This window comes from Schistocerca cancellata, chromosome 2 (genome assembly GCF_023864275.1).
Source record: "Schistocerca cancellata isolate TAMUIC-IGC-003103 chromosome 2, iqSchCanc2.1, whole genome shotgun sequence".
NCBI classification, from domain to species: Eukaryota; Metazoa; Arthropoda; class Insecta; order Orthoptera; family Acrididae; genus Schistocerca; species Schistocerca cancellata.
The window spans coordinates 1,110,888,921-1,110,905,395 of NC_064627.1; the positions used below are offsets into that span (position 1 = coordinate 1,110,888,921).

Consider the following 16,475-nt stretch of genomic DNA (forward strand, 5'->3'; position numbering starts at 1 on the left):
GCGTGATAAAAGAAATATCTAATGTGACGTACTTACTGACGATCCAGAGACGATTGAGCATATGTGTGCCAGTCCAGAAGTAGAAAGCGCGTACGTATCATAGTGTTAAGTTGGTTAGTTTGATGCTCGCCTGGAGCATATCATTGGCTTCCCGTAAGGGTGAAATGCACAGCGTAGCCGTTGATAGGGAACGGCCTTTTCTTGTCATTCGTTGTTTTCTCTGCGCCAATGTAAAAATTGATAATCAGAGTTCTGCTCGTTCTACTAAAGACAGATGGCGTCGGAAAACAACGGTGTAAGGCACCATATTTAAGCTGTGGTTCCCGAAAGTGAGGGTGGGGTGCAACCTCACATCTGACAACTCGTCTAAAATACTCTAAAAAAACGTATTTCCTTCGCACAAGAAAAAACAAGCAAATTTCGCAGTCAGGCTCTGGAGATGAAGCTAGAAACGACGGCAGCACGTTATTTGCGCTTGCACGTCAGATTGGCCGAGCGGTCTAAGGCGCCAGATTCAAGCTCTGGTTCCCGAAAGGGAGCGTGGGTTCGAACCCCACATCTGACAATGAATTTTAAATATTCCAAAACTGCCCATTTCCTTCGTGCGGGAAAGCAAGTAAATTACGCGCAAACAGGTTCGGGAGATATTATTAGAGACGGCAGTGATTACGGAGCTTGCCCTGCAAGTCTGATTGCCTGGCGGTCAGAAGGAATGGAAAGCTGTTAGGAGACATGGCTTTCAGCCAGGCGACCCGGATTCGATTCCCGGTAGCCGAACATACTTTTGTTTGCTGAGTCTTGGCTATTCTCAGGGCGTTTACGTTTTCTTTGTGTTGTGCTTTTTGGGTCCAAGCGTCAAGAAAGCAAAAGTCAACGAAAACAGATACGTGTATAAATGACTGGCAGGGCAGTAACGAAGGTGGATGAGCCGGTGGACCGGGTATTGGACTGCTGACGTGGCCCCATTGCACAGCTCGTCAGCTCAGTAGGTTAGAGCGCCGTGCTGTGAACACAAAGGCCATGTATTCGATCGCAGCAAGTGCCATTTAATTTTTCTCTCGTAAAAGACAGTGCTTCCTCCAGCGAGACACTGCCATGTAAATACCAAGTGACATGCACAACAAGCAATATGTCTGCACGTTTCGCGGCGTTGTGGCTAACGGCCATAGCACGCTGAGTGCAGCGGTTCTCGTCTGTTCATTGTAGTTAAGAACCGTTGGGCGTGGTTAGTACTTGGACGGGTGACCAGCTGGGAGCTCGACCTGCATTTGGATTCTTTCATTTTGCCTTTTTACTTCGGTTTCGTTGCTGCTTAGCGTTAATGATGCTGTCCAGCACGCTGACGCCACTCTTGCCTCTCGGTACACTAAGGCGCGAATCTGTGGCCACAATAAAATGAAAGGTTCTGTCGTGTGTTTGTCGTTTTTTGGTCTCTCACAGTCGTTTCTCGCGCCTGCCCTCTACATATATGCCCGTTTCCAAGCGTCAGCTTTCGCGTCAGCCGAGCAAAGTCGAGACAAGTCGACACATGGAGACACACGATGCTGTGAAACGAAATCCGGCGACTAGCGCACTGGCTACACGGAGTGAGACGTGGGGCGAAGGAAAACTATTCGTAACGCGACAGTTCTCAGTTACGAGGATCGCGTTACGTTACGTGGAATATCCCTAGAAGAAAAATGTACGTGTCGTGCGGTGGCCGGGAATCGAACCCGGATCAACTGCTTGGGAAGCAACCATGCTGACCGTTACACCACCACTGCATTGCGCTGCGCTTCACTCACGCCGCGATGTGTCGGCTACCCTCCTGCCACCAGAGGCCGAAGGCGAAGGCGCTGTAGGCGCTCAACGCCAGGGCGGAGGTGAGCACATCTGAACGCAGTGTGTAGGTGCTGCTAGGACGATGTAGCGTAACTAGAAGCAGAACTGACAGCCGTTGAAGAAACTGCCCTTTAATTTACAGCAGCGTGATAAAAGAAATATCTAATGTGACGTACTTACTGACGATCCAGAGACGATTGAGCATATGTGTGCCAGTCCAGAAGTAGAAAGCGCGTACGTATCATAGTGTTAAGTTGGTTAGTTTGATGCTCGCCTGGAGCATATCATTGGCTTCCCGTAAGGGTGAAATGCACAGCGTAGCCGTTGATAGGGAACGGCCTTTTCTTGTCATTCGTTGTTTTCTCTGCGCCAATGTAAAAATTGATAATCAGAGTTCTGCTCGTTCTACTAAAGACAGATGGCGTCGGAAAACAACGGTGTAAGGCACCATATTTAAGCTGTGGTTCCCGAAAGTGAGGGTGGGGTGCAACCTCACATCTGACAACTCGTCTAAAATACTCTAAAAAAACGTATTTCCTTCGCACAAGAAAAAACAAGCAAATTTCGCAGTCAGGCTCTGGAGATGAAGCTAGAAACGACGGCAGCACGTTATTTGCGCTCGCACGTCAGATTGGCCGAGCGGTCTAAGGCGCCAGATTTAAGCTCTGGTTCCCGAAAGGGAGCGTGGGTTCGAACCCCACATCTGACAATGAATTTTAAATATTCCAAAACTGCCCATTTCCTTCGTGCGGGAAAGCAAGTAAATTACGCGCAAACAGGTTCGAGAGATATTATTAGAGACGGCAGTGATTACGGAGCTTGCCCTGCAAGTCTGATTGCCTGGCGGTCAGAAGGAATGGAAAGCTGTTAGGAGACATGGCTTTCAGCCAGGCGACCCGGATTCGATTCCCGGTAGCCGAACATACTTTTGTTTGCTGAGTCTTGGCTATTCTCAGGGCGTTTACGTTTTCTTTGTGTTGTGCTTTTTGGGTCCAAGCGTCAAGAAAGCAAAAGTCAACGAAAACAGATACGTGTATAAATGACTGGCAGGGCAGTAACGAAGGTGGATGAGCCGGTGGACCGGGTATTGGACTGCTGACGTGGCCCCATTGCACAGCTCGTCAGCTCAGTAGGTTAGAGCGCCGTGCTGTGAACACAAAGGCCATGTATTCGATCGCAGCAAGTGCCATTTAATTTTTCTCTCGTAAAAGACAGTGCTTCCTCCAGCGAGACACTGCCATGTAAATACCAAGTGACATGCACAACAAGCAATATGTCTGCACGTTTCGCGGCGTTGTGGCTAACGGCCATAGCACGCTGAGTGCAGCGGTTCTCGTCTGTTCATTGTAGTTAAGAACCGTTGGGCGTGGTTAGTACTTGGACGGGTGACCAGCTGGGAGCTCGACCTGCATTTGGATTCTTTCATTTTGCCTTTTTACTTCGGTTTCGTTGCTGCTTAGCGTTAATGATGCTGTCCAGCACGCTGACGCCACTCTTGCCTCTCGGTACACTAAGGCGCGAATCTGTGGCCACAATAAAATGAAAGGTTCTGTCGTGTGTTTGTCGTTTTTTGGTCTCTCACAGTCGTTTCTCGCGCCTGCCCTCTACATATATGCCCGTTTCCAAGCGTCAGCTTTCGCGTCAGCCGAGCAAAGTCGAGACAAGTCGACACATGGAGACACACGATGCTGTGAAACGAAATCCGGCGACTAGCGCACTGGCTACACGGAGTGAGACGTGGGGCGAAGGAAAACTATTCGTAACGCGACAGTTCTCAGTTACGAGGATCGCGTTACGTTACGTGGAATATCCCTAGAAGAAAAATGTACGTGTCGTGCGGTGGCCGGGAATCGAACCCGGATCAACTGCTTGGGAAGCAACCATGCTGACCGTTACACCACCACTGCATTGCGCTGCGCTTCACTCACGCCGCGATGTGTCGGCTACCCTCCTGCCACCAGAGGCCGAAGGCGAAGGCGCTGTAGGCGCTCAACGCCAGGGCGGAGGTGAGCACATCTGAACGCAGTGTGTAGGTGCTGCTAGGACGATGTAGCGTAACTAGAAGCAGAACTGACAGCCGTTGAAGAAACTGCCCTTTAATTTACAGCAGCGTGATAAAAGAAATATCTAATGTGACGTACTTACTGACGATCCAGAGACGATTGAGCATATGTGTGCCAGTCCAGAAGTAGAAAGCGCGTACGTATCATAGTGTTAAGTTGGTTAGTTTGATGCTCGCCTGGAGCATATCATTGGCTTCCCGTAAGGGTGAAATGCACAGCGTAGCCGTTGATAGGGAACGGCCTTTTCTTGTCATTCGTTGTTTTCTCTGCGCCAATGTAAAAATTGATAATCAGAGTTCTGCTCGTTCTACTAAAGACAGATGGCGTCGGAAAACAACGGTGTAAGGCACCATATTTAAGCTGTGGTTCCCGAAAGTGAGGGTGGGGTGCAACCTCACATCTGACAACTCGTCTAAAATACTCTAAAAAAACGTATTTCCTTCGCACAAGAAAAAACAAGCAAATTTCGCAGTCAGGCTCTGGAGATGAAGCTAGAAACGACGGCAGCACGTTATTTGCGCTTGCACGTCAGATTGGCCGAGCGGTCTAAGGCGCCAGATTTAAGCTCTGGTTCCCGAAAGGGAGCGTGGGTTCGAACCCCACATCTGACAATGAATTTTAAATATTCCAAAACTGCCCATTTCCTTCGTGCGGGAAAGCAAGTAAATTACGCGCAAACAGGTTCGGGAGATATTATTAGAGACGGCAGTGATTACGGAGCTTGCCCTGCAAGTCTGATTGCCTGGCGGTCAGAAGGAATGGAAAGCTGTTAGGAGACATGGCTTTCAGCCAGGCGACCCGGATTCGATTCCCGGTAGCCGAACATACTTTTGTTTGCTGAGTCTTGGCTATTCTCAGGGCGTTTACGTTTTCTTTGTGTTGTGCTTTTTGGGTCCAAGCGTCAAGAAAGCAAAAGTCAACGAAAACAGATACGTGTATAAATGACTGGCAGGGCAGTAACGAAGGTGGATGAGCCGGTGGACCGGGTATTGGACTGCTGACGTGGCCCCATTGCACAGCTCGTCAGCTCAGTAGGTTAGAGCGCCGTGCTGTGAACACAAAGGCCATGTATTCGATCGCAGCAAGTGCCATTTAATTTTTCTCTCGTAAAAGACAGTGCTTCCTCCAGCGAGACACTGCCATGTAAATACCAAGTGACATGCACAACAAGCAATATGTCTGCACGTTTCGCGGCGTTGTGGCTAACGGCCATAGCACGCTGAGTGCAGCGGTTCTCGTCTGTTCATTGTAGTTAAGAACCGTTGGGCGTGGTTAGTACTTGGACGGGTGACCAGCTGGGAGCTCGACCTGCATTTGGATTCTTTCATTTTGCCTTTTTACTTCGGTTTCGTTGCTGCTTAGCGTTAATGATGCTGTCCAGCACGCTGACGCCACTCTTGCCTCTCGGTACACTAAGGCGCGAATCTGTGGCCACAATAAAATGAAAGGTTCTGTCGTGTGTTTGTCGTTTTTTGGTCTCTCACAGTCGTTTCTCGCGCCTGCCCTCTACATATATGCCCGTTTCCAAGCGTCAGCTTTCGCGTCAGCCGAGCAAAGTCGAGACAAGTCGACACATGGAGACACACGATGCTGTGAAACGAAATCCGGCGACTAGCGCACTGGCTACACGGAGTGAGACGTGGGGCGAAGGAAAACTATTCGTAACGCGACAGTTCTCAGTTACGAGGATCGCGTTACGTTACGTGGAATATCCCTAGAAGAAAAATGTACGTGTCGTGCGGTGGCCGGGAATCGAACCCGGATCAACTGCTTGGGAAGCAACCATGCTGACCGTTACACCACCACTGCATTGCGCTGCGCTTCACTCACGCCGCGATGTGTCGGCTACCCTCCTGCCACCAGAGGCCGAAGGCGAAGGCGCTGTAGGCGCTCAACGCCAGGGCGGAGGTGAGCACATCTGAACGCAGTGTGTAGGTGCAGCTAGGACGATGTAGCGTAACTAGAAGCAGAACTGACAGCCGTTGAAGAAACTGCCCTTTAATTTACAGCAGCGTGATAAAAGAAATATCTAATGTGACGTACTTACTGACGATCCAGAGACGATTGAGCATATGTGTGCCAGTCCAGAAGTAGAAAGCGCGTACGTATCATAGTGTTAAGTTGGTTAGTTTGATGCTCGCCTGGAGCATATCATTGGCTTCCCGTAAGGGTGAAATGCACAGCGTAGCCGTTGATAGGGAACGGCCTTTTCTTGTCATTCGTTGTTTTCTCTGCGCCAATGTAAAAATTGATAATCAGAGTTCTGCTCGTTCTACTAAAGACAGATGGCGTCGGAAAACAACGGTGTAAGGCACCATATTTAAGCTGTGGTTCCCGAAAGTGAGGGTGGGGTGCAACCTCACATCTGACAACTCGTCTAAAATACTCTAAAAAAACGTATTTCCTTCGCACAAGAAAAAACAAGCAAATTTCGCAGTCAGGCTCTGGAGATGAAGCTAGAAACGACGGCAGCACGTTATTTGCGCTTGCACGTCAGATTGGCCGAGCGGTCTAAGGCGCCAGATTTAAGCTCTGGTTCCCGAAAGGGAGCGTGGGTTCGAACCCCACATCTGACAATGAATTTTAAATATTCCAAAACTGCCCATTTCCTTCGTGCGGGAAAGCAAGTAAATTACGCGCAAACAGGTTCGGGAGATATTATTAGAGACGGCAGTGATTACGGAGCTTGCCCTGCAAGTCTGATTGCCTGGCGGTCAGAAGGAATGGAAAGCTGTTAGGAGACATGGCTTTCAGCCAGGCGACCCGGATTCGATTCCCGGTAGCCGAACATACTTTTGTTTGCTGAGTCTTGGCTATTCTCAGGGCGTTTACGTTTTCTTTGTGTTGTGCTTTTTGGGTCCAAGCGTCAAGAAAGCAAAAGTCAACGAAAACAGATACGTGTATAAATGACTGGCAGGGCAGTAACGAAGGTGGATGAGCCGGTGGACCGGGTATTGGACTGCTGACGTGGCCCCATTGCACAGCTCGTCAGCTCAGTAGGTTAGAGCGCCGTGCTGTGAACACAAAGGCCATGTATTCGATCGCAGCAAGTGCCATTTAATTTTTCTCTCGTAAAAGACAGTGCTTCCTCCAGCGAGACACTGCCATGTAAATACCAAGTGACATGCACAACAAGCAATATGTCTGCACGTTTCGCGGCGTTGTGGCTAACGGCCATAGCACGCTGAGTGCAGCGGTTCTCGTCTGTTCATTGTAGTTAAGAACCGTTGGGCGTGGTTAGTACTTGGACGGGTGACCAGCTGGGAGCTCGACCTGCATTTGGATTCTTTCATTTTGCCTTTTTACTTCGGTTTCGTTGCTGCTTAGCGTTAATGATGCTGTCCAGCACGCTGACGCCACTCTTGCCTCTCGGTACACTAAGGCGCGAATCTGTGGCCACAATAAAATGAAAGGTTCTGTCGTGTGTTTGTCGTTTTTTGGTCTCTCACAGTCGTTTCTCGCGCCTGCCCTCTACATATATGCCCGTTTCCAAGCGTCAGCTTTCGCGTCAGCCGAGCAAAGTCGAGACAAGTCGACACATGGAGACACACGATGCTGTGAAACGAAATCCGGCGACTAGCGCACTGGCTACACGGAGTGAGACGTGGGGCGAAGGAAAACTATTCGTAACGCGACAGTTCTCAGTTACGAGGATCGCGTTACGTTACGTGGAATATCCCTAGAAGAAAAATGTACGTGTCGTGCGGTGGCCGGGAATCGAACCCGGATCAACTGCTTGGGAAGCAACCATGCTGACCGTTACACCACCACTGCATTGCGCTGCGCTTCACTCACGCCGCGATGTGTCGGCTACCCTCCTGCCACCAGAGGCCGAAGGCGAAGGCGCTGTAGGCGCTCAACGCCAGGGCGGAGGTGAGCACATCTGAACGCAGTGTGTAGGTGCTGCTAGGACGATGTAGCGTAACTAGAAGCAGAACTGACAGCCGTTGAAGAAACTGCCCTTTAATTTACAGCAGCGTGATAAAAGAAATATCTAATGTGACGTACTTACTGACGATCCAGAGACGATTGAGCATATGTGTGCCAGTCCAGAAGTAGAAAGCGCGTACGTATCATAGTGTTAAGTTGGTTAGTTTGATGCTCGCCTGGAGCATATCATTGGCTTCCCGTAAGGGTGAAATGCACAGCGTAGCCGTTGATAGGGAACGGCCTTTTCTTGTCATTCGTTGTTTTCTCTGCGCCAATGTAAAAATTGATAATCAGAGTTCTGCTCGTTCTACTAAAGACAGATGGCGTCGGAAAACAACGGTGTAAGGCACCATATTTAAGCTGTGGTTCCCGAAAGTGAGGGTGGGGTGCAACCTCACATCTGACAACTCGTCTAAAATACTCTAAAAAAACGTATTTCCTTCGCACAAGAAAAAACAAGCAAATTTCGCAGTCAGGCTCTGGAGATGAAGCTAGAAACGACGGCAGCACGTTATTTGCGCTTGCACGTCAGATTGGCCGAGCGGTCTAAGGCGCCAGATTTAAGCTCTGGTTCCCGAAAGGGAGCGTGGGTTCGAACCCCACATCTGACAATGAATTTTAAATATTCCAAAACTGCCCATTTCCTTCGTGCGGGAAAGCAAGTAAATTACGCGCAAACAGGTTCGGGAGATATTATTAGAGACGGCAGTGATTACGGAGCTTGCCCTGCAAGTCTGATTGCCTGGCGGTCAGAAGGAATGGAAAGCTGTTAGGAGACATGGCTTTCAGCCAGGCGACCCGGATTCGATTCCCGGTAGCCGAACATACTTTTGTTTGCTGAGTCTTGGCTATTCTCAGGGCGTTTACGTTTTCTTTGTGTTGTGCTTTTTGGGTCCAAGCGTCAAGAAAGCAAAAGTCAACGAAAACAGATACGTGTATAAATGACTGGCAGGGCAGTAACGAAGGTGGATGAGCCGGTGGACCGGGTATTGGACTGCTGACGTGGCCCCATTGCACAGCTCGTCAGCTCAGTAGGTTAGAGCGCCGTGCTGTGAACACAAAGGCCATGTATTCGATCGCAGCAAGTGCCATTTAATTTTTCTCTCGTAAAAGACAGTGCTTCCTCCAGCGAGACACTGCCATGTAAATACCAAGTGACATGCACAACAAGCAATATGTCTGCACGTTTCGCGGCGTTGTGGCTAACGGCCATAGCACGCTGAGTGCAGCGGTTCTCGTCTGTTCATTGTAGTTAAGAACCGTTGGGCGTGGTTAGTACTTGGACGGGTGACCAGCTGGGAGCTCGACCTGCATTTGGATTCTTTCATTTTGCCTTTTTACTTCGGTTTCGTTGCTGCTTAGCGTTAATGATGCTGTCCAGCACGCTGACGCCACTCTTGCCTCTCGGTACACTAAGGCGCGAATCTGTGGCCACAATAAAATGAAAGGTTCTGTCGTGTGTTTGTCGTTTTTTGGTCTCTCACAGTCGTTTCTCGCGCCTGCCCTCTACATATATGCCCGTTTCCAAGCGTCAGCTTTCGCGTCAGCCGAGCAAAGTCGAGACAAGTCGACACATGGAGACACACGATGCTGTGAAACGAAATCCGGCGACTAGCGCACTGGCTACACGGAGTGAGACGTGGGGCGAAGGAAAACTATTCGTAACGCGACAGTTCTCAGTTACGAGGATCGCGTTACGTTACGTGGAATATCCCTAGAAGAAAAATGTACGTGTCGTGCGGTGGCCGGGAATCGAACCCGGATCAACTGCTTGGGAAGCAACCATGCTGACCGTTACACCACCACTGCATTGCGCTGCGCTTCACTCACGCCGCGATGTGTCGGCTACCCTCCTGCCACCAGAGGCCGAAGGCGAAGGCGCTGTAGGCGCTCAACGCCAGGGCGGAGGTGAGCACATCTGAACGCAGTGTGTAGGTGCTGCTAGGACGATGTAGCGTAACTAGAAGCAGAACTGACAGCCGTTGAAGAAACTGCCCTTTAATTTACAGCAGCGTGATAAAAGAAATATCTAATGTGACGTACTTACTGACGATCCAGAGACGATTGAGCATATGTGTGCCAGTCCAGAAGTAGAAAGCGCGTACGTATCATAGTGTTAAGTTGGTTAGTTTGATGCTCGCCTGGAGCATATCATTGGCTTCCCGTAAGGGTGAAATGCACAGCGTAGCCGTTGATAGGGAACGGCCTTTTCTTGTCATTCGTTGTTTTCTCTGCGCCAATGTAAAAATTGATAATCAGAGTTCTGCTCGTTCTACTAAAGACAGATGGCGTCGGAAAACAACGGTGTAAGGCACCATATTTAAGCTGTGGTTCCCGAAAGTGAGGGTGGGGTGCAACCTCACATCTGACAACTCGTCTAAAATACTCTAAAAAAACGTATTTCCTTCGCACAAGAAAAAACAAGCAAATTTCGCAGTCAGGCTCTGGAGATGAAGCTAGAAACGACGGCAGCACGTTATTTGCGCTTGCACGTCAGATTGGCCGAGCGGTCTAAGGCGCCAGATTTAAGCTCTGGTTCCCGAAAGGGAGCGTGGGTTCGAACCCCACATCTGACAATGAATTTTAAATATTCCAAAACTGCCCATTTCCTTCGTGCGGGAAAGCAAGTAAATTACGCGCAAACAGGTTCGGGAGATATTATTAGAGACGGCAGTGATTACGGAGCTTGCCCTGCAAGTCTGATTGCCTGGCGGTCAGAAGGAATGGAAAGCTGTTAGGAGACATGGCTTTCAGCCAGGCGACCCGGATTCGATTCCCGGTAGCCGAACATACTTTTGTTTGCTGAGTCTTGGCTATTCTCAGGGCGTTTACGTTTTCTTTGTGTTGTGCTTTTTGGGTCCAAGCGTCAAGAAAGCAAAAGTCAACGAAAACAGATACGTGTATAAATGACTGGCAGGGCAGTAACGAAGGTGGATGAGCCGGTGGACCGGGTATTGGACTGCTGACGTGGCCCCATTGCACAGCTCGTCAGCTCAGTAGGTTAGAGCGCCGTGCTGTGAACACAAAGGCCATGTATTCGATCGCAGCAAGTGCCATTTAATTTTTCTCTCGTAAAAGACAGTGCTTCCTCCAGCGAGACACTGCCATGTAAATACCAAGTGACATGCACAACAAGCAATATGTCTGCACGTTTCGCGGCGTTGTGGCTAACGGCCATAGCACGCTGAGTGCAGCGGTTCTCGTCTGTTCATTGTAGTTAAGAACCGTTGGGCGTGGTTAGTACTTGGACGGGTGACCAGCTGGGAGCTCGACCTGCATTTGGATTCTTTCATTTTGCCTTTTTACTTCGGTTTCGTTGCTGCTTAGCGTTAATGATGCTGTCCAGCACGCTGACGCCACTCTTGCCTCTCGGTACACTAAGGCGCGAATCTGTGGCCACAATAAAATGAAAGGTTCTGTCGTGTGTTTGTCGTTTTTTGGTCTCTCACAGTCGTTTCTCGCGCCTGCCCTCTACATATATGCCCGTTTCCAAGCGTCAGCTTTCGCGTCAGCCGAGCAAAGTCGAGACAAGTCGACACATGGAGACACACGATGCTGTGAAACGAAATCCGGCGACTAGCGCACTGGCTACACGGAGTGAGACGTGGGGCGAAGGAAAACTATTCGTAACGCGACAGTTCTCAGTTACGAGGATCGCGTTACGTTACGTGGAATATCCCTAGAAGAAAAATGTACGTGTCGTGCGGTGGCCGGGAATCGAACCCGGATCAACTGCTTGGGAAGCAACCATGCTGACCGTTACACCACCACTGCATTGCGCTGCGCTTCACTCACGCCGCGATGTGTCGGCTACCCTCCTGCCACCAGAGGCCGAAGGCGAAGGCGCTGTAGGCGCTCAACGCCAGGGCGGAGGTGAGCACATCTGAACGCAGTGTGTAGGTGCTGCTAGGACGATGTAGCGTAACTAGAAGCAGAACTGACAGCCGTTGAAGAAACTGCCCTTTAATTTACAGCAGCGTGATAAAAGAAATATCTAATGTGACGTACTTACTGACGATCCAGAGACGATTGAGCATATGTGTGCCAGTCCAGAAGTAGAAAGCGCGTACGTATCATAGTGTTAAGTTGGTTAGTTTGATGCTCGCCTGGAGCATATCATTGGCTTCCCGTAAGGGTGAAATGCACAGCGTAGCCGTTGATAGGGAACGGCCTTTTCTTGTCATTCGTTGTTTTCTCTGCGCCAATGTAAAAATTGATAATCAGAGTTCTGCTCGTTCTACTAAAGACAGATGGCGTCGGAAAACAACGGTGTAAGGCACCATATTTAAGCTGTGGTTCCCGAAAGTGAGGGTGGGGTGCAACCTCACATCTGACAACTCGTCTAAAATACTCTAAAAAAACGTATTTCCTTCGCACAAGAAAAAACAAGCAAATTTCGCAGTCAGGCTCTGGAGATGAAGCTAGAAACGACGGCAGCACGTTATTTGCGCTTGCACGTCAGATTGGCCGAGCGGTCTAAGGCGCCAGATTTAAGCTCTGGTTCCCGAAAGGGAGCGTGGGTTCGAACCCCACATCTGACAATGAATTTTAAATATTCCAAAACTGCCCATTTCCTTCGTGCGGGAAAGCAAGTAAATTACGCGCAAACAGGTTCGGGAGATATTATTAGAGACGGCAGTGATTACGGAGCTTGCCCTGCAAGTCTGATTGCCTGGCGGTCAGAAGGAATGGAAAGCTGTTAGGAGACATGGCTTTCAGCCAGGCGACCCGGATTCGATTCCCGGTAGCCGAACATACTTTTGTTTGCTGAGTCTTGGCTATTCTCAGGGCGTTTACGTTTTCTTTGTGTTGTGCTTTTTGGGTCCAAGCGTCAAGAAAGCAAAAGTCAACGAAAACAGATACGTGTATAAATGACTGGCAGGGCAGTAACGAAGGTGGATGAGCCGGTGGACCGGGTATTGGACTGCTGACGTGGCCCCATTGCACAGCTCGTCAGCTCAGTAGGTTAGAGCGCCGTGCTGTGAACACAAAGGCCATGTATTCGATCGCAGCAAGTGCCATTTAATTTTTCTCTCGTAAAAGACAGTGCTTCCTCCAGCGAGACACTGCCATGTAAATACCAAGTGACATGCACAACAAGCAATATGTCTGCACGTTTCGCGGCGTTGTGGCTAACGGCCATAGCACGCTGAGTGCAGCGGTTCTCGTCTGTTCATTGTAGTTAAGAACCGTTGGGCGTGGTTAGTACTTGGACGGGTGACCAGCTGGGAGCTCGACCTGCATTTGGATTCTTTCATTTTGCCTTTTTACTTCGGTTTCGTTGCTGCTTAGCGTTAATGATGCTGTCCAGCACGCTGACGCCACTCTTGCCTCTCGGTACACTAAGGCGCGAATCTGTGGCCACAATAAAATGAAAGGTTCTGTCGTGTGTTTGTCGTTTTTTGGTCTCTCACAGTCGTTTCTCGCGCCTGCCCTCTACATATATGCCCGTTTCCAAGCGTCAGCTTTCGCGTCAGCCGAGCAAAGTCGAGACAAGTCGACACATGGAGACACACGATGCTGTGAAACGAAATCCGGCGACTAGCGCACTGGCTACACGGAGTGAGACGTGGGGCGAAGGAAAACTATTCGTAACGCGACAGTTCTCAGTTACGAGGATCGCGTTACGTTACGTGGAATATCCCTAGAAGAAAAATGTACGTGTCGTGCGGTGGCCGGGAATCGAACCCGGATCAACTGCTTGGGAAGCAACCATGCTGACCGTTACACCACCACTGCATTGCGCTGCGCTTCACTCACGCCGCGATGTGTCGGCTACCCTCCTGCCACCAGAGGCCGAAGGCGAAGGCGCTGTAGGCGCTCAACGCCAGGGCGGAGGTGAGCACATCTGAACGCAGTGTGTAGGTGCTGCTAGGACGATGTAGCGTAACTAGAAGCAGAACTGACAGCCGTTGAAGAAACTGCCCTTTAATTTACAGCAGCGTGATAAAAGAAATATCTAATGTGACGTACTTACTGACGATCCAGAGACGATTGAGCATATGTGTGCCAGTCCAGAAGTAGAAAGCGCGTACGTATCATAGTGTTAAGTTGGTTAGTTTGATGCTCGCCTGGAGCATATCATTGGCTTCCCGTAAGGGTGAAATGCACAGCGTAGCCGTTGATAGGGAACGGCCTTTTCTTGTCATTCGTTGTTTTCTCTGCGCCAATGTAAAAATTGATAATCAGAGTTCTGCTCGTTCTACTAAAGACAGATGGCGTCGGAAAACAACGGTGTAAGGCACCATATTTAAGCTGTGGTTCCCGAAAGTGAGGGTGGGGTGCAACCTCACATCTGACAACTCGTCTAAAATACTCTAAAAAAACGTATTTCCTTCGCACAAGAAAAAACAAGCAAATTTCGCAGTCAGGCTCTGGAGATGAAGCTAGAAACGACGGCAGCACGTTATTTGCGCTTGCACGTCAGATTGGCCGAGCGGTCTAAGGCGCCAGATTTAAGCTCTGGTTCCCGAAAGGGAGCGTGGGTTCGAACCCCACATCTGACAATGAATTTTAAATATTCCAAAACTGCCCATTTCCTTCGTGCGGGAAAGCAAGTAAATTACGCGCAAACAGGTTCGGGAGATATTATTAGAGACGGCAGTGATTACGGAGCTTGCCCTGCAAGTCTGATTGCCTGGCGGTCAGAAGGAATGGAAAGCTGTTAGGAGACATGGCTTTCAGCCAGGCGACCCGGATTCGATTCCCGGTAGCCGAACATACTTTTGTTTGCTGAGTCTTGGCTATTCTCAGGGCGTTTACGTTTTCTTTGTGTTGTGCTTTTTGGGTCCAAGCGTCAAGAAAGCAAAAGTCAACGAAAACAGATACGTGTATAAATGACTGGCAGGGCAGTAACGAAGGTGGATGAGCCGGTGGACCGGGTATTGGACTGCTGACGTGGCCCCATTGCACAGCTCGTCAGCTCAGTAGGTTAGAGCGCCGTGCTGTGAACACAAAGGCCATGTATTCGATCGCAGCAAGTGCCATTTAATTTTTCTCTCGTAAAAGACAGTGCTTCCTCCAGCGAGACACTGCCATGTAAATACCAAGTGACATGCACAACAAGCAATATGTCTGCACGTTTCGCGGCGTTGTGGCTAACGGCCATAGCACGCTGAGTGCAGCGGTTCTCGTCTGTTCATTGTAGTTAAGAACCGTTGGGCGTGGTTAGTACTTGGACGGGTGACCAGCTGGGAGCTCGACCTGCATTTGGATTCTTTCATTTTGCCTTTTTACTTCGGTTTCGTTGCTGCTTAGCGTTAATGATGCTGTCCAGCACGCTGACGCCACTCTTGCCTCTCGGTACACTAAGGCGCGAATCTGTGGCCACAATAAAATGAAAGGTTCTGTCGTGTGTTTGTCGTTTTTTGGTCTCTCACAGTCGTTTCTCGCGCCTGCCCTCTACATATATGCCCGTTTCCAAGCGTCAGCTTTCGCGTCAGCCGAGCAAAGTCGAGACAAGTCGACACATGGAGACACACGATGCTGTGAAACGAAATCCGGCGACTAGCGCACTGGCTACACGGAGTGAGACGTGGGGGCGAAGGAAAACTATTCGTAACGCGACAGTTCTCAGTTACGAGGATCGCGTTACGTTACGTGGAATATCCCTAGAAGAAAAATGTACGTGTCGTGCGGTGGCCGGGAATCGAACCCGGATCAACTGCTTGGGAAGCAACCATGCTGACCGTTACACCACCACTGCATTGCGCTGCGCTTCACTCACGCCGCGATGTGTCGGCTACCCTCCTGCCACCAGAGGCCGAAGGCGAAGGCGCTGTAGGCGCTCAACGCCAGGGCGGAGGTGAGCACATCTGAACGCAGTGTGTAGGTGCTGCTAGGACGATGTAGCGTAACTAGAAGCAGAACTGACAGCCGTTGAAGAAACTGCCCTTTAATTTACAGCAGCGTGATAAAAGAAATATCTAATGTGACGTACTTACTGACGATCCAGAGACGATTGAGCATATGTGTGCCAGTCCAGAAGTAGAAAGCGCGTACGTATCATAGTGTTAAGTTGGTTAGTTTGATGCTCGCCTGGAGCATATCATTGGCTTCCCGTAAGGGTGAAATGCACAGCGTAGCCGTTGATAGGGAACGGCCTTTTCTTGTCATTCGTTGTTTTCTCTGCGCCAATGTAAAAATTGATAATCAGAGTTCTGCTCGTTCTACTAAAGACAGATGGCGTCGGAAAACAACGGTGTAAGGCACCATATTTAAGCTGTGGTTCCCGAAAGTGAGGGTGGGGTGCAACCTCACATCTGACAACTCGTCTAAAATACTCTAAAAAAACGTATTTCCTTCGCACAAGAAAAAACAAGCAAATTTCGCAGTCAGGCTCTGGAGATGAAGCTAGAAACGACGGCAGCACGTTATTTGCGCTTGCACGTCAGATTGGCCGAGCGGTCTAAGGCGCCAGATTTAAGCTCTGGTTCCCGAAAGGGAGCGTGGGGTTCGAACCCCACATCTGACAATGAATTTTAAATATTCCAAAACTGCCCATTTCCTTCGTGCGGGGAAAGCAAGTAAATACGCGCAAACAGGTTCGGGAGATATTATTAGAGACGGCAGTGATTACGGAGCTTGCCCTGCAAGTCTGATTGCCTGGCGGTCAGAAGGAATGGAAAGCTGTTAGGAGACATGGCTTTCAGCCAGGCGACC

At 49.7% G+C, this 16,475-nt stretch overlaps 17 non-coding genes across 17 annotated transcripts; 9 read left to right on the forward strand and 8 right to left on the reverse strand.

Moving 5' to 3' along the window:
- Nucleotides 1-481: 481 nt before the first annotated feature.
- On the forward strand, nt 482-565 carry Trnal-caa (transfer RNA leucine (anticodon CAA)). Its single transcript has one exon. It is a non-coding gene; the product is annotated as a tRNA-Leu (tRNA).
- A 1,126-nt stretch (nt 566-1,691) lies between these two features.
- Nucleotides 1,692-1,763, reverse strand: Trnag-ccc (transfer RNA glycine (anticodon CCC)). The gene has a single exon. It is a non-coding gene; the product is annotated as a tRNA-Gly (tRNA).
- A 683-nt stretch (nt 1,764-2,446) lies between these two features.
- Trnal-uaa (transfer RNA leucine (anticodon UAA)) lies at nt 2,447-2,530 on the forward strand. Its single transcript has one exon. It is a non-coding gene; the product is annotated as a tRNA-Leu (tRNA).
- A 1,126-nt stretch (nt 2,531-3,656) lies between these two features.
- On the reverse strand, nt 3,657-3,728 carry Trnag-ccc (transfer RNA glycine (anticodon CCC)). The gene has a single exon. It is a non-coding gene; the product is annotated as a tRNA-Gly (tRNA).
- A 683-nt stretch (nt 3,729-4,411) lies between these two features.
- Nucleotides 4,412-4,495, forward strand: Trnal-uaa (transfer RNA leucine (anticodon UAA)). Its single transcript has one exon. It is a non-coding gene; the product is annotated as a tRNA-Leu (tRNA).
- Nucleotides 4,496-5,621: 1,126 nt separating this feature from the next.
- Trnag-ccc (transfer RNA glycine (anticodon CCC)) lies at nt 5,622-5,693 on the reverse strand. Its single transcript has one exon. It is a non-coding gene; the product is annotated as a tRNA-Gly (tRNA).
- A 683-nt stretch (nt 5,694-6,376) lies between these two features.
- Nucleotides 6,377-6,460, forward strand: Trnal-uaa (transfer RNA leucine (anticodon UAA)). The gene has a single exon. It is a non-coding gene; the product is annotated as a tRNA-Leu (tRNA).
- A 1,126-nt stretch (nt 6,461-7,586) lies between these two features.
- On the reverse strand, nt 7,587-7,658 carry Trnag-ccc (transfer RNA glycine (anticodon CCC)). Its single transcript has one exon. It is a non-coding gene; the product is annotated as a tRNA-Gly (tRNA).
- Nucleotides 7,659-8,341: 683 nt separating this feature from the next.
- Trnal-uaa (transfer RNA leucine (anticodon UAA)) lies at nt 8,342-8,425 on the forward strand. Its single transcript has one exon. It is a non-coding gene; the product is annotated as a tRNA-Leu (tRNA).
- A 1,126-nt stretch (nt 8,426-9,551) lies between these two features.
- Nucleotides 9,552-9,623, reverse strand: Trnag-ccc (transfer RNA glycine (anticodon CCC)). The gene has a single exon. It is a non-coding gene; the product is annotated as a tRNA-Gly (tRNA).
- A 683-nt stretch (nt 9,624-10,306) lies between these two features.
- Trnal-uaa (transfer RNA leucine (anticodon UAA)) lies at nt 10,307-10,390 on the forward strand. The gene has a single exon. It is a non-coding gene; the product is annotated as a tRNA-Leu (tRNA).
- Nucleotides 10,391-11,516: 1,126 nt separating this feature from the next.
- On the reverse strand, nt 11,517-11,588 carry Trnag-ccc (transfer RNA glycine (anticodon CCC)). Its single transcript has one exon. It is a non-coding gene; the product is annotated as a tRNA-Gly (tRNA).
- Nucleotides 11,589-12,271: 683 nt separating this feature from the next.
- Trnal-uaa (transfer RNA leucine (anticodon UAA)) lies at nt 12,272-12,355 on the forward strand. The gene has a single exon. It is a non-coding gene; the product is annotated as a tRNA-Leu (tRNA).
- Nucleotides 12,356-13,481: 1,126 nt separating this feature from the next.
- Nucleotides 13,482-13,553, reverse strand: Trnag-ccc (transfer RNA glycine (anticodon CCC)). The gene has a single exon. It is a non-coding gene; the product is annotated as a tRNA-Gly (tRNA).
- Nucleotides 13,554-14,236: 683 nt separating this feature from the next.
- Trnal-uaa (transfer RNA leucine (anticodon UAA)) lies at nt 14,237-14,320 on the forward strand. Its single transcript has one exon. It is a non-coding gene; the product is annotated as a tRNA-Leu (tRNA).
- Nucleotides 14,321-15,447: 1,127 nt separating this feature from the next.
- On the reverse strand, nt 15,448-15,519 carry Trnag-ccc (transfer RNA glycine (anticodon CCC)). The gene has a single exon. It is a non-coding gene; the product is annotated as a tRNA-Gly (tRNA).
- A 683-nt stretch (nt 15,520-16,202) lies between these two features.
- Nucleotides 16,203-16,287, forward strand: Trnal-uaa (transfer RNA leucine (anticodon UAA)). Its single transcript has one exon. It is a non-coding gene; the product is annotated as a tRNA-Leu (tRNA).
- Nucleotides 16,288-16,475: the final 188 nt, after the last annotated feature.